This window comes from Chiloscyllium plagiosum, unplaced genomic scaffold (genome assembly GCF_037043375.1).
Source record: "Chiloscyllium plagiosum isolate Xiang-an unplaced genomic scaffold, Cpla_swu_hap1 HiC_scaffold_27, whole genome shotgun sequence".
Taxonomy (NCBI): Eukaryota; Metazoa; Chordata; class Chondrichthyes; order Orectolobiformes; family Hemiscylliidae; genus Chiloscyllium; species Chiloscyllium plagiosum.
This window is the reverse complement of record NW_028270165.1, coordinates 64,481,929-64,501,363: the sequence shown is the minus strand read 5'-3', so window position 1 is coordinate 64,501,363 and position 19,435 is coordinate 64,481,929. Positions and strand designations below refer to the sequence as shown.

Below are 19,435 nucleotides of genomic sequence, written 5' to 3'. Positions count from 1 at the left end.
AATCCATTCTCAAAGATGGAAGACTGAACAGCAATCTAGGTTTGTTCAGTATATCCTATTAGTTGCATGACACTGTGAGCTTTTGCTATCAATTCTGTGTCTTTTGATCCGGCTCCACAGCTACCCGGTGAAGGAGCAGCGCTCCGAAAGCTAGTGCTTCCAAATAAACCTGTTGGACTATAACCTGGTGTTGTGCGATTTTTCACTTTGCCCAGGCCAAGTCCACCACCGGCTCCTCCACATCGTTTCCACTGAACACAGCCCACACCTCCCGATGCTGCCAGTAAACTTTACAATGCCGATGAAATGATGCACTCTGCACTCCTGAAAAACTTACAATTTCTAATGATACTGGCACCTCATTCACTGCTCCATCTGATAGACAACATTGGAAGCTTAGTGCAGGAGGCTGAAAGAAATGAGCAGCTTTAAAACAAAACCTCTTGGAGATCAAAGCTTTCAATGAGAGTCTGAGCCCGGCGGTAAGTTCAGGTAACTTTTATTGCAACCCAACTTTGTTACAGCTTCAGATCCCCCTGCAAAAAGGCAGAGAAAAAGTTGCTGCTTTTTAAACAGCTCAAGGTCAAAGTACATACATCCCCCCCCCCCCCCCCCCCCCCCCCCCACCTCACATTCTTTACTATTGGTTAGCACCCAGTCGTCCCTTTGTAATTGGATCCTTGGTCCAGCTGTAACCTGGAGGAAGTGTTGCCTCACTCAATAATTTCAACCCATACTCTGTCTCCAAGTAAGTTTCTCCCCTCTCATTTGCCGAGTGAGGAGGGGTGGGGCAGTGTAGAGTCAACCACACTGCTGTGAACCTGGAGTCATGTGTAGGCCAGACCAGGTAAAGGATGCAACTTAACCATCACTGTTTCAATTCCCCTACAGGTGAACTCGCTGGTGCCTCCGCAGGGCGGAGTAGCAGGTGTAAGCCTTCCTGCACTGACAGCAGGTGAATGGCCTCTCACCTGTGTGGACCCGCCGGTGGGTCAGCAGGGTGGACGAATTGTTGAAGGCCTTCCCACACTTGGGGAAGGGAACGGCCTCTCCCCGGTGTGGCTGCGCCGATGAGAGTCCACGGTAGATGGGAAACAGAAGCTTTTCCCGCAGTCATCACACTTCCATCGTTTCTCCAAAAGGTGGGATTCCTCGGGTTTCTCCATGGCTGACGCTTCAGTTACACGCAAACACGCATACAAGCCCCTCCCTGGCATCAATTCCTCTTTCCAGGCTGTATAGCGGTTACACGCTCCACACTCAGTGCGCTGTAGGGTCTCTCATCCAGTCCCACTGATGCTGAAAACGTACCCAAACAGGAACCAAAAAGCTTTGCTCCTTCTCGCAGTATTACAGTTGAAAATTGTTGCGGTCCGAATGTCTGTCAGACATTGATGTCAAAGTGAGGACTGCAGATGCTGGAGAGTCAGTGTCGAAATGTGTGGCATTGGAAAATCACAGCAGGTCAGGCAGCATCCGAGGAGCAGGAGAGTCAATGTTTCAGGCATAAGCCCTTCATCTGTTGACTTTGAATCTTCTGACTTCAGATTTTCAAATACTCTGCAAAAAGAGATTACAAAAGTCATCACCATGAGTACAGGGGAGAAATTCAGAACAAGCAATTCTACTTTCTGTGGAATATTATTTTGTTGTTCCACAAAATTGAAAGCACCATCCCACTCTCTCTCCCCCTCTGTTCTCACTCCGCTCTAACTAATTCCCCTGAAGGTGCTAATTCAGGATCTTACAGGGGCAGAAAAAGCAAAAACATCAAGACTGACATCTCTCTGAATTTTGGATACCTCCACCTGAAAGTTAATATCTTTCACAACACTGGGATCCTGCTGAGAGTGAGCAGGTCTGATTTTGGGAAGTAAACAAAAAGTGTCAATTCAGGGTGAACCTGCAATGCAGCTTTTTGAGGAAGGACCAGATACAAAATGGTCAATGACCCCGGGAAGGTGGGAGCAAACGGAGACATCAAGGCATTAACACTGACACACTTCAGTCAAACTCTTCTGCTCCCAGTCAGGGCAAAACATGCTCTGAAAGTCCAGCCTTCACAACCACACTTCTGCTTTCACCGAGGACAATTAGAGTCACACAGCACGGAAACAGACTCATTGGCCCAATCTGCCCGAGCTGCCCAGATTTCCTAAATTAATCTAGTCACGTTTGCCATCACTTGGCCCCTATATGGGCCGGGTGCTGACAGCTGGGACTAAATTGGGTTGGCTATCTTGTCAGCAAGGACGAGTTGGACCGAAGGGTCTGTTTCTGTGCTGTACATCTCTATGACTCCAGTCACATTTGCCATCACTTGGCCCCGATCCACTGAACCCTTTGTATTCATACACCCATCCAGATGCCTTTTAACTGTTGGAATTCTAGCAGTCCCCACAACTTCCTCTGGCAGCTCATTCCATAAAAGCACCAACCTTTTCATGAAAAAGTTGCCACTGAGGTCTCTTTTACATTTCCCCACTGCCCTCACCCTGAACCTATGACCCTCCAGTTTGGGACTTTCCCATCCCAAGGGAAAGACCTTGTCTATTTACCCTATCCATACCCCTCATGATTTTATAAAAGTCTCAGACTCTGGCGCGATGGGGAAAACAGCCCCACCCCATCCTTCTGTCCCTCCTCGCCCGGGTAATTAAGACACATACCTGAGTTTGCAGAGTCTGCTGCCTCCTTGGATTCACTCCAGTTGCCACAAGTGAACAGATTCCTCCCCACACACTCCCAGGATGAAGAATTGCCGAGAGGGAGGGAGTTTCATGCAAACTGACAGGGCCACTTCCGCGTTGTGACGCCTTCAATGGGTCAGGGGTGGGGTAGGGAATGGGAAAAGGGACGAGAGGAAGGGGTGGGTCGCGGCCGACCGGCTGGCTAGCCCGCACTGCCCTGCATAGTTTGCAGGAATTCCTTCCCTTCACAGAATCCCCACAGTGTGGAAGGAGGCCAATCGGCCCGACGAGTCCACACCGACCCACCCACATCCCTGCACCTGTTGCTCTACTCCCTGACTATCACACCTAACCTGCACATCCCTGGACACTATGGGTAATTTAGCATAGCAATTCCCCCCTAACCTGGACAAAGTTAAAAATCACACAACACCAGGTTATAGTCCAACAGGTTTATTTAGAAACACTAGCTTTTGGAGCGCTGTTCCTTCATCAAGTGGTTGTGGAGAATAAAATAATAAGACACAGAATTTATAGAAAAACATGACAGTGTCCTGCCACTGAAATGATACATTGAACAAACCTGGATTGTTAAGTCTTTCATCTTTTCAAAAGGGTTGCAGGTATCATTAATATGCAAATCCCAGAACTTCCTGGAAAGCACCTTATCAAGCGAACTTAAAGTTTTAGAACAAAAAGTGACATTTGAGCTCAGCTCTGCAAATGTGCATTTATTCCCGTGAACTTGTGTGTGTGTGTGCGCGCGCATGAGAGAGAAAATGTCTATTTCCATCCTGTATGTCTCTGTCTATTTGAGAACAGGTGCCTTACTTCTGTTGGTGTAAATATTGTTGTAAATCATAGCTGGGTTCTCATAGTTAGATGTAAGGGAGAGAGAATTCCTCAAGTAGGATAGTATAAGAATCCTGGGAGAGCCCCATTTGTGGTCCACTTTCTCATGAACAAACATTAAACACGAGCACCTAGTCATTTCTACTTTGGTTTCATTTTTCTTGTGAGATCCCCTGCTGTGATTACACTGTGCCTGGATGGCTGACAGGCTGGGAGATTGTAGGTTGGGGCTTGATTGACTGAATGCTTTATTGTTCCAGAAGGTGAAAAAGGGGACAAAGCTTCAGCAGAAATCCAGCAGAGCTGAGCACAGACCGACATACTCCTTGGGAACAGGGAGATCAACAGTGGACAGACAAACCAGGCCCTGAAACCCGAGCTGACATCAGACTACCATGCGATCAGTGCTTTGATTAGCAGTGCCAACCCTCTACCTTTACCAAGCTTCCCATTAGACAACACCCTCAATATACAGAATCTAATCCTTGCCATCCTAAAGCCATGTGTCTGTAAGGAGTCTCAGACCATAATTATTCACTTCAATGTGTGCAGTCAATTAATTCAATTTTGTTACAATGCGGCACACGTTCAGACTCACTGTTTCAATTTTTGTGATCTTTAGAATCCTGGTACATTTACTCTCCTTGTCCCTTTCTCTAATGTTCATTTCCCACATCACCTTGATTTGATTTGAATTGGCCATGCTAAATTGCCTACAATGATGACGGATGTGCAGGTTAGGTGGGTTAGCCATGGGAAATGCAGGGTTACACAGTTACATAGTAATAGAAGCAGGAGAAGGCCATTTGGCCCGTCAAACCTGCTCCGCCATTCATTAAGATCAGGGCTGATCTATTCATCATCTGAGATCCTCCTCCTTGCATTGTCCCAACTACCCTTAATTCCCCTACCATTGCAAAAACCCATCCAACTGTGTCTTGAACATACTTAATGAAGCTGCCTCTACTGCTTCCTGGGGCAGAGAATTCCATAGATTCACTACACTCCAGGAAAAGCAGTTCCTCCTCAACTCTGTCCTAAATTTACTCCTCCTAATCTTGAGCCTGGTTTCATTCACCAGCAGAAATGACTCATTAAGTAGAGCTTCATCCTCACAGTGCAATGAATTCCCACTTTGCACCAAAACCTCGGATTTACTCACTCACTCAGTTGCTGTCTCACAAATGCAAGATTTCATTGTAACTTCTTCTGCTCCCATTAAGGGCAAACATCTTTGAAAGCTGCTCTGAAACTCCAGCCTTCACAATCACACTTCTGCTCTCACTGAAGATGATTAGAGTTATATAGAACCGAATCAGACCCTTTGTCCATCCACACATCATTCCTGATGAAGTGCTCGGGACCGAAATGTCGACTCTCCTGGTCCTCAGATGCTGCCTGACCTACTGCCTTTTTCTAGCACCACACTTTGCCTCTGATCTCCAGCATCTGCAGTTCTCACTTTCTCCACATCCCAAAGTATCACCATTTAAACAATACACTGTCTTTCTGCTTTTTTTTCCATAGCAAAGGCTATAACTTCACATTGAGATACTGCATTTGCCACGTGTTTGCAAATTGTGGTCTTCTCCACTTCGGGGAGACTGAGCATAAACTTGGGGAACGGATTGGCGAGCATCACAGCTGGGTCCGCAGAGGCTGACCAGACCTCCCAGTCACCAACGATTTTAATTCCCCTTCCCACTCCCTTTCTGACAAGAACATCATAGGCTTCCTCTATTGCCATAACGAACCAAACCGCAAATTAGGGAACAACACCCCATCTTCCGCCCGGGCAGACTACAGCCTGCAGGACCCAACATCGAGTTCTCCAATTTCAAATAACCTCCCTTTCCATCACCCGACTCCCTTCTCAGCCCCGTGCCCCTCACTACCACTCCTTCCTGCCACCAACCTGATTTCTTCCACCCACTGACTAATCAGGCTGTACCCTCTCCCTATCTTCACCTATCCCCACTTTAGCCTTAGCCCCAGCCCCAGCCCCAGCCCCAGCCCCAGTCCTGAGGAAGGGTTACACCCGAAACATCGACTTCTCCACCTCCTGATGCCGCCTGGTTTGCTGTGTCCTTCCAGCCTCCTGCCTGTCTATTTTGCCAATTGAGACACAGACCTGGACCACGTTTCCAGAGTCTGTTCCCTCCCTGGGTTCACCCCCTTTCCTTTCAGTTGCTGCAAGTCAACAATTGAACTCCGGAAAGAAATAGAAATGGAAAAGGAGGCGAGAAAAAAAAAAGTGCCGTACTCACAGATCTCAGACAGAGGAAGGAGTTTGCAGTCTGGGTGAAGCTCAATGTTGATTCAGAAAGAGAGGAGCAGGAGTAGCAGCTTCAGGAACTCATGGTTCAACTTCCGCATTCAGACAATGGGGTGGCTCTGATTGGCAGGAGGACCAGTTTTGTTTTGGTCCTCCACGGTTCCCTATTGGACCATCAAAGGAAGGTCGCGCACCATTTTTTGCGGAAAGCAATGAGGATGCCCAGTGTTTAGCTGACACCGGTGGGCATGTGCACTGCGTTACTGACACCGGAAAACATGCGCAGTATGTTCACTGGGGATGCTGGTGTTTCTTGGAGAAAGTGAGGACTGCAGGTGCTGGAGACCATAAGATTCCTGAAGAAGGGCTTCTGCCCAAAACGTCGATTCTCCTGCTCCTCGGATGCTGCCTGGCCTGCTGTCTTTTTCCAGCACTACACTTTTCAATGCTGGTGTTTCGGTCAGATGTTAAGAGTCCAAATGCCAATAGGAAAAAGGGGTAGAGCCACAATTTGTTTTTCCCTGTGATTCGACATTGTATTACTTTTGCATTCTGTCTGGCTGCTCAACTTTGGTATGTCTTTTCCCCAGGTTTACCCCGAGTCCAGAAGTGGAGGGCATGGGTTTAGGGTGAGAGGGGAAAGATTTCTGAGGGGTAACCTTTTTGCACAGACGCTGGTGCGTGTCAGCCAGAGGAAGTGGTGGAGGCCAGTACAATGATAATATTTAAAATGCATCTGGATGGGGATATGAATAGGACAGATTCAGAGGGATAAGGGGCCAAATGCTGGCAAATGGGTCACTAGATTAATTTAGGATATCTGGTCGGCATAGACCGAAGGGTATGTTTCTGTGCTCTGTTTCGCTATTTCTAGATAGTTGGAACCAACTTCACAAGACGAGGACTAGGCCATTCACCCCTTACAGTCAAGATCAGAGTGGTGCTGGAAATGCACAGCAGGTCAGGCAGCATCCAAGGAGCAGGAACATCAACGTTTCAGGCAAAAGCTTCAAATGCTGCCTGACCGGCTGTGCTTTTCCAGCACCACTCTAATCTTGACTCTAATCTCCAGCATCCGCAATGCTCACCTTCGCCCATTCACCCCTTCCAGCCTCTCCTGAGCAGTGGCCTGACTGCGCTTATTTCAGTGAAAGTTTCAGAAAGATTTCAGCAGCTCTTTTAAAAAACTTGAACGTGCTTTCTCACTTTAATGATGTTTCTGAATATATTTTAGGTATTCTCAATTTTGAAGATCAGCCATTTCTCACCCCTCCTGACTCCCAGGCAGAGTCATTACTATCCATTATCTCCCTCGCTCTGTCCTTTGAAAGGTTTGATACAGTGGTCAAAGATGGTTCGAGGCTCGAGAAAGGACGGGTGTGGTGGGGGCTGGGGAGAAAAGAGACCGAATGGATGGGGGACAGAGAGAGAGAAAATGGACGGGGGGCAGAGGGTGGGGGTAGAGAGAGACTAGGGGGTACAGAGAGAGAGAATGAGTGGGGTTGATAGAGAAATTGGGTGGGGGAGAGAGAGTGGGCGTGGCGGAGAAGTGGGAGAAAAAGATGGGGGGTGGGGCCAGTGTAGTTGCAGAAGATGGATTGTTATGGGCCCCAGCTATGCCTGCCTCTTCGTAGGGTATGTGGTTTTCCGCTTCTTCCTTTCCCGCCGTACCACCCAGTACCCTTCCACCGACACCCTCCTTCGACTGACCGAACTGGTCCTCACCCTGAACAACTTTTCTTTCCAATCCTCCCACTTTCTCCAAACAAAAGGAGTAGCCATGGGCACCCGCATGGGCCCCAGCTATGCCTGCCTCTTCGTAGGGTATGTGGAACAATCCATCTTCCGCAACTACACTGGCCCCACCCCCCATCTTTTTCTTCGCTACATTGATGACTGTATCGGCGCTACCTCGTGCTCCCACGAGGAGGTTGAACAGTTCATCCACTACACTAACACCTTCCACCCCGACCTCAAATTCACCTGGACAGTCTCGGACTCCTCCCTCCCCTTCCTAGACCTTTCTGTTTCTATCTCAGGCGACCGAATCAACACGGACATCTACTACAAACCTACCGACTCCCACAGCTACCTGGACTACACCTCCTCCCATCCTGCCCCCTGTAAAAACGCCATCCCATTCTCCCAATTCCTTCGTCTCCGCCGCATCTGCTCCCAGGAGGACCAGTTCAAAATACGTACAACACAGATGGCCTCCTTCTTTAAGGACCGCAATTTCCCCCCCGACGTGGTCGACGGTGCCCTCCACCGCATCTCCTCCACTTCCCGCTCCTCCGCCCTTGAGCCCCGCCCCTCCAACCGCCACCAGGACAGAACCCCACTGGTCCTCACCTACCACCCCACCAATCTCCATGTACAGCGCATCATCCGCCGTCACTTCCGCCACCTCCAAACAGACCCCAGCACCAAGGATATATTTCCCTCCCCTCCCCTATCAGCTTTCCGTAGAGACCACTCCCTCCGCGACTCCCTTGTCAGATCCACACCCCCCACCGACCCAACCACCACTCCCCGCACCTTCCCTTGCAACCGCAGGAGGTGCAACACTTGCGCCCACACCTCCCCCCTCACTTCTCTCCAAGGCCCCAAGGGAAACTTCCATATCCGCCACAGATTCACCTGCACCTCCACCCACATCATCTACTGCATCCGCTGCAGCCGGTGTGGCCTCCTCTATATTGGGGAGACAGGCCGCCTACTTGCGGAGCGATTCAGAGAGCACCTCTGGGCCACCCGGACGAACCAACCCAACCAACCTGTGGCACAGCATTTCAACTCCCCCTCCCACTCCACCGAGGATATGCAGGTCATTGGACTCATCCACCGCCAAACCACAACAACCCGACGGTCGGAGGAGGAGCGTCTTATCTTCCGACTAGGAACCCTCCAACCGCAGGGGATGAACTTGGACTTCACCAGTTTCTTCATCCCCCCTCCCCCCACCTTGTCTCAGCCGGATCCCTCCAGCCCGGCACCGCCTTCCTGACCTGCAGTCTTCTTCTTGACCTCTCCGCCTCCATCCTACTCCGACCTATCACCCTCCCCTTGACCTCTTTCCACCTATCACATTTCCAACTCCCCTCCTCCAAGTCCCTCCTCCCTACCTTTTATCTTCTCCTGCTGAACACTCTGCTCATTCCTGAAGAAGGGCCTGTGCCCGAAACGTCGAATCTCCTGTTCCCTGGATGCTGCCTGACCTGCTGTGCTGTTCCAGCAATAAAGTTTCAACTGGCGTCTTGATCCATGTTGGGGATGGAAGTGGATTATGCTGTGGGTGACTTACTCGTAGTAGACCAATAAGTATTAGATAAGTAATCATGACACACAAACCTTGGGTTATTGACTGTCTATTTGGGAGCTCACAAGTCACTCCGACGAGTAACAGAGAGTTGTATGATTATATAGGTTACAATCATTTAACAATTAGCAAACTGTTAATTGCAGGATATTGAGCAACCTAAGTCACTTTGCCCAGCGACACAGTGTCTGGATACTGGATCAGTGGTGCTGGAAGAGCACAGCAATTCAGGCAGCATCCGAGGACAGGCAAAATCGACGTTTCGGGCAAAAGCCCTTCATCAGGAATAAAAGCTTTTATTCCTGATGAAGGGCTTTTGTCCGAAACGTCGATTTTGCCTGTCCTCGGATGCTGCCTGAATTGCTGTGCTCTTCCAGCACCACAGATCCAGAATCTGGTTTCCAGCATCTGCAGTCATTGTTTTTACCACAGTGTCTGGATAGTGTTGGTTAGTAGCTGATAAGTGTACAATAGGTCCTTGCAAAGAGAAGGATATTCCCACGCAAGGAAATAATTTGTTTATCAGGTAGCAGTACAGCTGCAAGGCTTAGTGTCTCTGTTAAGTCAGGGAATTAAGGGTAGTTGGGACAATGCAGGGAAGAGGAGCTTAGACAATGGATGCATCAGCCCTGATCTTAATGTAGGCTGGAAGGGCCAAATGGCCTACTCCTGCTTCTATTACTATGAAACTATAACCCTGCATTTCCCATGGTTAACCCACTTAACCTGCATATCCCTGGGCACTGTGGGCAATTTAGCATAGCTAATCCAAATCAAGGCCGGTGAGTAATGTAGTGATGTGGAAAATGAATATCAGAGAACAATAGAAAGGGACAAGGAGAGTAAATATACCAGCAATGAAAACTGGATACTAATGTCACAAAAACTGAAATGATACATGGTGAGTCTGAATGTGTGCCACATTGTAACAAAAGTGAATGAATTAATTGCACTCATTGAAATGAATAATTATGGTCTGAGACTCCTTACAGACACATGGCTTCAGGATGGCAAGGATTGGATCCTGAATATTGAGGGGGGAGTCAGATGGGAAGCTAGGTAAAGGCAGAGGGTTGGCACTGCTCACCAAAGCACTGAGCATACGGTAGTCTGGTGTCAGCTCGGGTTTCACGACCTGATTTCTCTGTCCTCTGATCTCCCTGTTCCCACTGAGTAAGTCCACTCTTGGCTGAAACAATTATACCCTGGCGTTAGTTCATTTACCTTGCAGAAGCAATTATGGTTGCAGAAGTAACACTGCTTTACCTATATCCCACAGGGGTGACCCTACAATCTTGTATAAAATAATGTGGGGCATGGCGAGGGTAAATAGACAAGATCTTTGATCTGGGATTGCTCATAGGTTTAGGGTGAGGCTGAGATTTAAAAGAAACCTCAGGGGCAACTCCCAGATACAGAGGGTGGTGTGTGTAAAGAATGAGCTGCCAGAGGAAGTGGTGACTGCTGGTACAATTACAACCTTTAAAAGGTATCTGGATGGGTATATGTTGGGAAACATTGAGAGGGACATGGGCCAAGTGCTGGCAAATGGGACTAGATTGATTTAGGATATCTGGTCAGCATGGACTGAAGGGACTGTTTGTGCTGTACATCTGTGATTCTGGCTTGCCACAAATGTTTGTCACGTCTGTATGTTCAGTTTCTCCCTGGTGTTGGTGTTAATGCCTTGGTGTCTTATTTTGCTCCCCACATTCTGGGGACATTAACCGTTTCCTATCTGGTTGTTCTGATGATCTGGACTGCTGTCCGGATCTTCGGATTTCTGGGATTGGTCAATAAACACACCTGGAAATGACTCTTTTGTCAGTCATGCAAGCAATAGTTTATTCTTTGATACAGCCGGGTCAGTAGACTCTGATCAGCCCAGAAGGATTAGATTAGATTCCCAACAGTGTGGAAACAGGCCCAAGGCCCAACCAGTCCACACCGACCCTCTGAAGAGTAGCTCACCCAGACCCATCTCCCTCTAACTAATGCACCTAACATTATGGGCAATTTAGCATGGCCAATTCACCAAACTGTACATCTTTGGATTGTGGGAGGAAACCAGAGCACCTGGAGGAAACCCATGCAGACATAGGGAGAATGTGTAAACTCCACACAGCCAGCCCCCGGAGGCTGGAATTGAACCTGGGACCCCTGGTGCTGTGAGGCAGCAGTGCTAACCACTGGGCCACCGATGAGTACACCTAGAGTGCCAAAAGAATCCGCCAACCTTTGCAGAGTTTGTATAGAACTTAAGTACATTGTTTAGAGTCAGACATTGAGCATGATCACATAGATTAGATTAGATAGATTAGATTAGATATAGTGTGGAAACAGGCCCTTCGGCCCAACAAGTCCACACCGACCCGCCGAAGCGTAACCCACCCATTCCCGTACATTTACCCCTTTACCTAACACTACGGGCAATTTTAGCATGGCCAATTCACCTGACGTGCACATCTTTGGACTGTGGGAGGAAACCGGAGCACCCGGAGGAAACCCACGCAGACACAGGGAGAACGTGCAAACTCCACACAGTCAGTCACCTGAGGTGGGAATTGAACCCGGATCTCTGGCGCTGTGAGGCAGCAGTGCTAACCACTCTGCCACCGTGCCACCCAAACATAGTAACAACCAATCAGATCCCGCAAGGTCCTCATGCATTTTTGACTTGGCCTAGGGCTCAGTGGTTAGCACTGCTGCCTCACAGCCCCAGGGTCCCAGGTTCGATTCTAGCCTTGGGTGACCATCTGTGTGGAGTTTGCACATTCTCCCCGTGTCTGCGTGGGTTTCCTCCGGGTGCTCCGGTTTCCTCCCACAGTCCAAAGATGTGCAGGTCAGGTGGATTGGCCATGCTAAATTGCCCATGGTGTTAGGTGCATTAGTCAGACGAAAAATGGTTCTGGGTGGGTTACTCTTCAGAGGGTCAGTGTGGACTGGTTGGGCTGAAGGGCCTGTTTCCAAACTGTAGAGAATATAATCTAATCTATCATAATTTCTTGTAGACAACCTGTTCTTGGAATTGTATTTGTCCTGTCTGGTGGTTAGGATTAAACTGTTACTTCTGCGATTGATGGTTAGGTTCACATTTGTTACTTCTGCATTTGCAGTTTTTTTCACTGGATTTATATCAGGCTGTGGTTTCTTATTTGTTCTGAGTCGTGAGTATCTGCCTGACTCAGTCCCACTGAGTTAGCCAAGCAGAAGCCATTTTGTCCTACCTCCCATGTTAAAGTGGAGATTTGAGGTGGCCCAGGGAATCCTTTGAGAACTCAGACCTGTAAAGCCTCTCTCTTGGTTTGTCCTGGAGATCATACTCTTTGGAAACCTGGAATAAAAACCTCTCATCATAAAGTCCAAAATGCAATTCAATTCGATCCATAGCAGATAAGCACTAAGAGTTAATTCTCTACGGGATTCAACAGCCTCAGCAATAAAATGGTCTCTCTCTCTCGTGTCCTTTTGAACTCTCAAGACAGCGAAGATTTATTTTGTGAATGCCCCGCTTGCAAAGGGTAGTAAGAATCCATTATAATGGACAAGCTCCACCCATTAATTACAAAGCTATGGATAGTACCGAGTCTTGTTTCAGGGTCAGATTCAAAGACTATCATTCATTTCACAAGGGAACGGCTGTGAATGTTATCACTTGGGGTCCTGTTCACACAGATTCACCGATGATAAAGTAAACGTTCTTAATTGCCTCACAGCATCCTGTTATCACTTGGTGAGCCCAGGTGTCCCTATCTTTAAGTTCTCTCCTCTTTCTGAGCCTTCCTGCCTGTTTATTTTCTAGTGCAGTAAATGTATTCAATAATTCAGCATTACATTTTAATCTGAATGTTTAAAGACAAGTTTTAAGGCTATAGACTTTATCACCCAGATGCCCACACCCTCATCCCTCCCTTTGATTGCACCGCGATCACTGAAAGAGAAGGCTAGTCCAAACGAATGCCCTTCAAGGTGGTCCAGCCATCAACATCCTGTAGAGCGGCACCACCATCCTCGCAGCTCATCTGGTCATATTTATCATCGCCATCGACACGTGTGGGTGAGCCATCAGATCGCAAAAGGAGCATCTTCTGGGGCAAATCTATATCACTAAGGGACCTCATAAGCCTAGCAATTAAATACCTAACAATACCAATACCGACAAACAAACATAGCTAAATTGCTAAGCCAATTGTACCATGAGCCCGATCTGCAGTTTCCCCAACTGGTCCCTTCAGTCATTCTGTCAAGGAATACCTGGATCTCTTCTTGTATCTTAGTTAATATTGCCAGTGAGATCGGGAATGCCCACAGTGCATTTATCTTGGACAATGGTGCAGACCTCACCCTCCTGGGGGAGTATATAGTCGAAGGCATACCGATTCTGCACAGAGTAAAAGACACAAGTCTGATAATCCCAGTTTACTCTGTTTCAGAGCCTCTTTAGTCTTATTTCCTCGAAAGGTCAGGCCGCAAAAGAGGGAATTGCGGTTCTGTTGACTTGTCACCCCTGCCGATCCTTCCAAACTCAGGGTACTCTGGATTCCCCAGGCTATCGGGTACCCTGTATTGTCACCCTTGGGATCCTTCCAGTTGGAGCAAGGTTGGCTGAGACTGACCTCTGCATCCTCCTCAGATGGAGGTTTCATCAACTTGTCCACTGGCCAGGACAAGGTACTGTTGTGGGAACAAGGGCTCCGATAGTGACCTTATGAGGGACATCTTTGCCATCCAGGACAAGGAAATTGGTAGCTTTACCTTAGCTGAAGAAATAATAGTCTGGTTTGGTTTATATTACGGACAGTTTGTCAAAATAGGTTACTGAAATGTTACAGCAGGGGGTCTGGTCAGGTCGACAGGAGGAAAGGGTCGACATTTTGCAAGAGGAGGTGCTTGAGCTCTGTTAAAAAAAAAATGGGCCAAGTGACTCGAGCACTCGCACTGTATGGGAGACAATGGTCCTCAGAATGCTGTTCCCATTGGGCTCTCCCTTAGCTCTATTGTACATGGTCTTGGTGACAGTATCAGATTCTGAAAAGAGAAAAGGCCTATAAATGGACAAGGGAAGGGTTCCGTTCCAGGTCCATGTGCCGCATAAGGCCTGCTGTACCCCAGCCAGTGTTACACCAGCTGTTTGTATACACAGACCCGAGGTATTGGAAAGTGATATTTCTCTTCGCAGGATCGGCAGTAGGAAGTCTGATGAATAGAATGGAATCAGGGACTGGAGACGGGGCAAATAAGTCATCTCCCGATAGAGAGGAGTAACATACTACTGCCTCTGGGGTGAAGAGCGTTCTGTGGGCCTGTATAAATAAGTTGTTTGTGGATTGAGGAGTTTCCCGTATCAGGCTTCCCTTTTCTCAAGTTGGCCCGATCTGCAAAATGGGATGGTGTTCCTGGGCGTCTTTAAAATATTTACCATAATTAGATTAGATTAGATTACAGTGTGGAAACAGGCCCTTCGGCCCAACAAGTCCACACCGACCCGCCGAAGCGAAACCCACCCATACCCCTACATTTACCCCTTACCTAACACTACGGGCAATTTAGTATGGCCAATTCACCTGACCTGCACATCTTTGGACTGTGGGAGGAAACCGGAGCACCCGGAGGAAACCCACGCAGACACGGGGAGAACATGCAAACTCCACACAGTCAGTCGCCTGAGTCGGGAATTGAACCCGGGTCTCTGGCGCTGCGAGGCAGCAGTGCTAACCACTGTGCCACCGTGCCGCCCACGGGGTTGATCATTTTTATCCTCACTAGGCTTGCGACTGCAGGTAAAATAAAAAAAAAATGGTAACGACATGAAAACTCTCACTGATTTCTACTGTCCAGATGGACCATCTGGTCTTTCTGATGTAAGAGTCCATTGCAATAATCAATCGTCATCACGTTCCACACGTCAAAGGCGTCTGGTCCGGTGTACTGGACGACATCTCCTCAGCATGGGCGGTGGATAATCTCTGATCATTCCTGGTTGCATCCATACTTAGTGGCGTTCCCCATCAGGATGTTGTACGTGATCAGAAAGGTGAGAAGATAGCGATCCCCCACATGTCCCTCCTCTTAGTTCAAGTATCTGTAATAAGATTAACATTAGAACAACAGCAAGATTCAAAAACCCAACTGGACAAGGTCCACTCCTTTTGTTGAGATCCAGGATTCTCTCCTCCTCTTCCCCCCTTTTGATTGGTGCGGTCAATCAATTTACAACGGTGCAGTTGGACCCAAGCTGAGTGCCCAGTGACTGTGACCACCGTAGGGGTGGGAGGTAAAACCTGGAAGGGGCCATCCCAACAAGGTTGGAGACCTTTGCCAGTCCAGTTCTTGATGAGCACCAACAAACCAGGCTCTACCCGTGACGAGGCTGAAAGGGAGGGAACATCACTCTACGCCGCACGCTCCTGGGAGTGAAAGGCACGCATAACATTAGTTAGAGCAAGAACATAACCAATCATTGCTTCGGTCATGTGGTGGAAGTGGACTGAGATGGGAGCCGAATCGTTCCAAGGGGTACGGAGGCGGTGACCAGAGAGACACTCAGCTGGAGTCAATCGTGTCTTGTCTGTAGATATGGATCGCATCTGGAATAAGGCCACAGGGATTAGCATAACCAGAACCAGCATAGAAACAGACCCTTCGGCCCAACTCATCCATGCCGACCAGATATTCCAATCCAATCTAATTCCCCCTGGCGGCACCCAGACCATATCCCTCCAAACCCTTCCTATTCATGTACCCAATCAAATGCCTCTTAAACATTGCAATTGTACCCACCTCCACCACTTCCTCTGGCAGTTCATTCCATACATGCACAACCCTCTGCATGAAAAGTTGTCCCTTAGGTCCCTTTCAAATCTTTCCCTTCTCACCTTAAACCTATGCCTTCTAGTTTTCGACTCCCCCATCCTGGGGGGAAAAGACCTAGGCTATTTGCCCTATCTATGCCCCTCATGATTTTATAAACCTCTCTACGGTCACCCCTCAGGCTCTGATGCTCCAGGGGTAAAATAAATGCCCCAGCCCCTCTCTGTCTGTGTAACTGGTTAAAGCTCCTTCCCATTGTCAGCTCACTGGGACACACACACTCATTCTGTGTAACCAGTTAAAGCTCAGTTCACTGGTAGTTCCTCTTTGAAGCAGGTCGAATGGATTTCTCTTTCCAGATTCAACCCCCCAATGATATTGAGTGACCCTGTCAGATCTTGTTATGGAATTTCTTCCAAGATTTCTGTCTGCAGATCCTCCCCTTCTGATACCCTGTTAGCAAGTTGAAATAAATCATCACTGTCTCTACCGAGGAGAAACTCTGATTTTCTTGTATGTGTCTGTGTATTTAAAGTACTAACCCAGGAACATACAAATGTTATTATTGATTTAAAATACATAGGAGACATGAGGAAGGAGATGTCAGGACCTGGCACTCTCTGAAGAGGAGAAAGTGAGGTCTGCAGATGCTGGAGATCAAAGTTGAAACTTTATTGCTGGAACAGCACAGCAGGTCAGGCAGTATCCAGGGAACAGGAGATTCGACGTTTCGGGCACAGGCCCTTCTTCAGGAATGAGCAGAGAGTGTTCAGTAGGAGAAGATAAAAGGTAGGGAGGAGGGACTTGGAGGAGGGGCGTTGGAAATGTGATAGGTGGAAAGAGGTCAAGGTGAGGGTGATAGGTCGGAGTAGGATGGAGGCGGAGAGGTCAAGAAGAAGACTGCAGGTCAGGAAGGCGGTGCCGGGCTGGAGGGATCCGGCTGAGACAAGGTGGGGGGAGGGGGGATGAAGAAACTGGTGAAGTCCAAGTTCATCGCCTGCGGTTGGAGGGTTTGATGACTGTATCGGCGCTACCTCGTGCTCCCACGAGGAGGTTGAACAGTTCATCCACTACACTAACACCTTCCACCCCAACCTCAAATTCACCTGGACAGTCTCGGACTCCTCCCTCCCCTTCCTAGACCTTTCTGTTTCTATCTCAGGCGACCGAATCAACACGGACATCTACTACAAACCAACCGACTCCCACAGCTACCTGGACTACACCTCCTCCCATCCTGCCCCCTGTAAAAACGCCATCCCATTCTCCCAATTCCTTCGTCTCCGCCGCATCTGCTCCCAGGAGGACCAGTTCAAAATACGTACAACACAGATGGCCTCCTTCTTCAAGGACCGCAACTTCCCCCCCGACGTGGTCGACGGTGCCCTCCACCGCATCTCCTCCACTTCCCGCTCCTCCGCCCTTGAGCCCCGCCCCTCCAACCGCCACCAGGACAGAACCCCACTGGTCCTCACCTACCACCCCACCAATCTCCATGTACAGCGCATCATCCGCCGTCACTTCCGCCACCTCCAAACAGACCCCAGCACCAAGGATATATTTCCCTCCCCTCCCCTATCAGCTTTCCGTAGAGACCACTCCCTCCGCGACTCCCTTGTCAGATCCACACCCCCCACCAACCCAACCTCCACTCCCGGCACCTTCCCTTGCAACCGCAGGAGGTGCAACACTTGCGCCCACACCTCCCCCCTCACTTCTCTCCAAGGCCCCAAAGGAAACTTCCATATCCGCCACAGATTCACCTGCACCTCCACCCACATCATCTTCTGCATCCGCTGCAGCCGGTGTGGCCTCCTCTATATTGGGGAGACAGGCCGCCTACTTGCGGAGCGATTCAGAGAGCACCTCTGGGCCACCCGGACGAACCAACCCAACCAACCTGTAGCACAGCATTTCAACTCCCCCTCCCACTCCACCGAGGATATGCAGGTCATTGGACTCATCCACCGCCAAACCACAACAACCTGACGGTCGGAGGAGGAGCGTCTTATCTTCCGACTGGGAACCCTCCAACCGCAGGGGATGAACTTGGACTTCACCAGTTTCTTCATCCCCCCTCCCCCCACCTTGTCTCAGCCGGATCCCTCCAGCCCGGCACCGCCTTCCTGACCTGCAGTCTTCTTCTTGACCTCTCCGCCTCCATCCTACTCCGACTTATCACCCTCACCTTGACCTCTTTCCACCTATCACATTTCCAACGCCCCTCCTCCAAGTCCCTCCTCCCTACCTTTTATCTTCTCCTACTGAACACTCTCTGCTCATTCCTGAAGAAGGGCCTGTGCCCGAAACGTCGAATCTCCTGTTCCCTGGATGCTGCCTGACCTGCTGTGCTGTTCCAGCAATAAAGTTTCAACTCAAAACTGGCACTCTCTGAACCCTAACAGGATGTTCCATGTGGTAGTGCAAACATTTCAAAATGAAGTGGATGGCCATAGAGCTGTACAGCACAGAAACAGTCCATCTCGTCCATGCTGACTAGATATCTGAAATTAATCTATCTTATTTACCAGCACTTGGCCCATATCCCTTTAAACCCCACCTATTCACATACCCATCCAGCTGCCTTCCTCATTCCCCGTTTTACTTGTACTGATACCTTTGGGGATCTCTGAACTTGGACAGTAAGGTCCCTTTTTTCCTCAGCACTCTGTAGGGGTCTATTATTTATTGCTTACTTCCTTCTCTATTAAGATGAGGTGTTGTTCCTCCAGTTTGCGGTTTGATTCGTTGTGGCAATAGAGGAGGCCAAAGATGGTAATGTCAGAAAGGGGGTGGGAAGGGGAATTGAAATGGGTGGTGACTGGGAACTCTGGTCGGCTCTGTGGACCCAGATATGATGCTCAGTGAACCATTCCCCAAGTTTGCGCTCGCTCTCCCCGATATAGAGAAGACCACAACTGGCAAACACATGGCAAATGCAGTACCACAATATGAAGTTATAGCCTTTGCTGTGGAAAAAAAAGTAGAAAGGAAGTGCATTGTTTAAATGGAGATGTAATTGGATGTGGAGAAAGTGAGAACTGCAGATGCTGGAGATCAGGATCAAAAAGTGTGGTACTGGAAGAGCACGGTAGGTGAGGCAGCATCTGAGGAGCAGGACAGTTGGCTTTTTGGGCACGAGCCCTTCATCAGGAACGATGTGTGGATGGACAAAGGAGCCCCAGCGTCCTCCTACACCAGTCACTGCCAGTTGTCAGACAGGTGCAGCAAGCATTCAGCAAGGCAAGTGGTATATGAGCAAGAGGAATTGAGTTCAGAAGTGGGGATGCCTTCCTGCAGTTAGGGGGTCATTGAATATATTCAAGGCTGAGTTCATCTGATTTTTGAACAACAAAGAAGTGATTGTTTGTGGGGGAAGGCAAGAACATGGTTTTAAGACCAGTACAGAACAGTTCCAGAGTCATACAGCACAGAAACAGACCCTTAAGTCCAACTAGTCATAGAGATGTACAGCATGGAAACAGACCC

The 19,435-nt window shown here is 48.8% G+C and overlaps 1 long non-coding RNA gene across 1 annotated transcript in view; it reads right to left on the bottom strand.

Annotated features, from left to right (window-relative positions):
- Positions 1-12,305: 12,305 nt before the first annotated feature.
- LOC148144460 (uncharacterized) overlaps positions 12,306-19,435 on the bottom strand; it is a 587,526-nt gene continuing 580,396 nt past the window's right edge. Inside the window, exon 3 of the long non-coding RNA XR_015751498.1 lies at positions 12,306-12,470. This is a non-coding gene — a long non-coding RNA (uncharacterized LOC148144460). The remainder of the gene's footprint in view (positions 12,471-19,435) is intronic.